Source organism: Chrysochloris asiatica, unplaced genomic scaffold (assembly GCF_000296735.1).
Source record: "Chrysochloris asiatica unplaced genomic scaffold, ChrAsi1.0 scaffold00101, whole genome shotgun sequence".
Taxonomy (NCBI): Eukaryota; Metazoa; Chordata; class Mammalia; order Afrosoricida; family Chrysochloridae; genus Chrysochloris; species Chrysochloris asiatica.
In genome coordinates, this window is record NW_006408619.1 from 5,265,186 (window position 1) to 5,268,433 (window position 3,248).

Sequence of the window (3,248 nt, forward strand, 5' to 3'; positions counted from 1 at the left end):
CAGGTAAATATCTTTCTGGTATTCTCTGTTTTTAGCCAAGATCATCTGACATCAGTGATAGTGCCCTTCATCCCACATCCTCTTCTTAATTTGGCATGAACTAATGGAAGTTCCCCATTGATGTACTGAGGCAGCCATTTAAAAATTATCTTCAGCACACTTTTTACTTGTATATGATATTAATGATAATTGTTTGATAGGTTCTGCTTTCTGTTGGATCACCTTTCTTTGGAATGGACACTGAAAAGACATTCTTATAGTCAGTTGGTAAGGTAACTGTCTTCCAAATTCTTGACTTAGAAGTAAGCGTGTTCCCAGCACTGCATCCTTTGTTGAATCGTCTGAATTGTTATTCAGTCAGTTCCTGGAGCCTTGTTGTCCTCACAAAGTCTTCAGTAAAGCTTTGACTTTTTCCTTTTATACCATTGGTTCTGGATGGCATGCTTTCTCCTAAAATGGCTGAAGACAACTGATTAATTTTGGTACAATGACTCTGAGTTTACTTACCATCTTCCTATGATGCATCCTGCTCTTAGAATCCTTCAATATTGCAATTCAAGGTTTTAGGAGGAGGAGGAGAGAACTTTATTTCTTCGGTTCTTTCAGCTTTGAAAATGCTGAGCATGTTCTTCCCTTTTGATTTCTTATTTCTATGTCTTTGAACATTTCCTGACAGTACTTTATTTTTTTTCTGGCACACAAAGCACAAACTAGTATAGATTACAACAAAAATTTATTTCAGATTGGTAATACAGCATGGCAATTTGTAAAGAAAAGAGAAAGCAGACATGAATAATTGCAGTGAGGGAAACCAAGTTCCAAGAGAATGAACATCTGCTTCCAATGATTGGAAATCATATATCACTTTTTTGTAGTTTGGAGGCAATGGCTTATTCAAGGATCACTGGTAACAAAATAGGTAAGGGCCTCAGTTCATTGTTCATAAAAAAATGGCCACATTATTAAAGCAGGCTAGTTTTTTTGTAAACTAGAAGTTCTTCTACAAGATAAAGCAGGGACTGTATGTTGTTGTTGTTGTTGTTGTTGGGTGCCATCAAGTCGGTAACAACTAATAGCAACCTTATGCACAGCAGAACAAAACACTGCCCAATCCTGGGCCAACTTCACTACTGTTGCCATGCTTGAGTCCATCAATGCTGCCACTTGGCCAATCCATTTCGTTGGGGGTCTTCCTCTTTTTCTCTGACCCTTCAACTTACCAAACATGATATCCTTCTCCAGCAACTTGTCCCTCCTGACAATATGTCCAAAGTATGAGAGACAAAGTTTGGCCATCTTGACCTCCAAGGAGCACTCTGACTGTATTTCTTCCAACACAGATCTGTTGGTTTTTTTGGCAGCCCCTGGTACTTTCAATATTCTCCTCCAACACCATAACTCAAAAGCATCAATTCTTCTATGGTCTTCCTTATTCACTGTCCAGCTTTCACATGCACATGAGGTTATTGAAAATACCATGGCTTGGGTCAGGTGCACCTTAGTCCTCAAGCTGATATCTTTGCTCTTCAACATTTTAAAAAGGTTTTGCGCACCAGATTTGCCTAATGCAATATGTCGTTTGATTTCTTAAATAACTATGGTGAAAGAATACAACCCTGTTGCACACGTTTCTTAATCTTAAACCATTCAGTGTTTCCGTGTTCTGTTTGAACAATTGCGTCTTGAGTTATGCCCCATCAACAAATGAAGGTCATGCACGCTTTACTCCCACAGGCTTTACTCCATGCACGTCATCAAGTTCAGCTCTACTTTGAGGAGGCAGCTCTTCCCCAGTCGCATTTTGAGTGCCTTCCAATCTGAGGGGCTCATTTTCTAGCACTATATCTGACAGTGTTTCTCTGCTATTCATAAAATTTTCAGTGACTAAATATTCCGAAGTAGTTCATCACTCCTTCTTCCTAGTGTGTCTTCGTCTGGAAGCTCATCTGAAACCTGTCCACCATGGGTGGCCCTGCTGGTATTTAAAATACCTGTGGCATAGCTTCCAGAATCACAGCAACTCACAAGCCATCACAGTATGACACACTGACAAATGAGTGGTAGAAAAAGTCGTTAGTCTTGCAAATTTTTGTCAGATGCTCTCCAGTGTTAGTGCTCTCACCAAGGCCATATTTTCTGGCTACTAAGCTCTTTCACTGTTTCCAGTGTTCCTATTCCGATCCCCAGAAATTGCCAATGCATCTTGATATCATGTTTGATCAGTCTATGGAGATGGACATCTTAGTGAAACGGATTGACTCAGTGGCAGTAGTAATGCATGCAAATGTAACAACAACTGTGAGAATTGTACAGGTCTGGACAGTGTTTCATTCTGTTGTGTATAGGGTTGCTGTGAGTTGGAAACAGCTTGGTGGGACCTTATACCAATGCAATTTCACTCCTAGATGAGAAGAAGTCAGCCATAGAAACAAAATATTTATGATACTGTGAGAGACAAAAAATGAGTAAGGTGATAAAGTGAGAGGAAAATAATAGAACCCAAAAGAATAAGACTTGTCCAAGATCCCACAGTCACTAAATGGTACAACTTCATTTAATGAAGGTCTTTTGGACTAATCTTTTTATCATACTTGCCATTTTATCAAGTAAATGAGACAATATCTGGAAAACTACAATATTTTTACATTATAAATATTATAATTTTAGTAATTGTATAGAAGTTGACTGGTATAAAGGGGTCTTTATTATCTATCAGTGTGGTGCATGCTATGAGATGTTTCCCCACAAGGACTTGACCTTTTGTTACTGGTATTACTAGTTGCTGCCAAGCCAGCGACAGCTCTCATGTACAACAAAATGAAATGTTACTCACCCCATGCCACCCTCAAGATCACCAGCATGCTTGACCACTATTAGCAAGGTCCACAGTTCAAACCCACCAGCTGTTTCTGGCAGACTATATCCAGGTTCACTATGGGTTGGAACTGACTAGAAGGCACTTAATGATAACAACAACATTTTACTGCACTTAAATACCATCTTTTGTTTATCCATTTATCTGTTGTTGAGCAATTTGTTTTTTTCCAACCTGGAGATTATTATGAAAAGTGCTTCAGTGAACATTGGTGTGCAAGTATCTGAACTTCTGTCTGAACAGGTGATTCTACATAAATGATTCATTTTTTTTATTTCATCAGTTTGAAACATGTACCCATTTTCTTTATTGGTTGATAAATTTAAAGGAGAAAAATGATATCTCTTAGTAACTTTTTTTTTCAAACCTTTTT

At 38.4% G+C, this 3,248-nt stretch overlaps 1 protein-coding gene across 1 annotated transcript in view; it reads left to right on the top strand.

The window, feature by feature from the left end:
• LOC102818791 (cytosolic carboxypeptidase 4-like) overlaps window positions 1-3,248 on the top strand; it is a 1,058,651-nt gene that overhangs the window by 1,054,163 nt on the left and 1,240 nt on the right. The gene's annotated exons all lie outside the window — the stretch shown is intronic.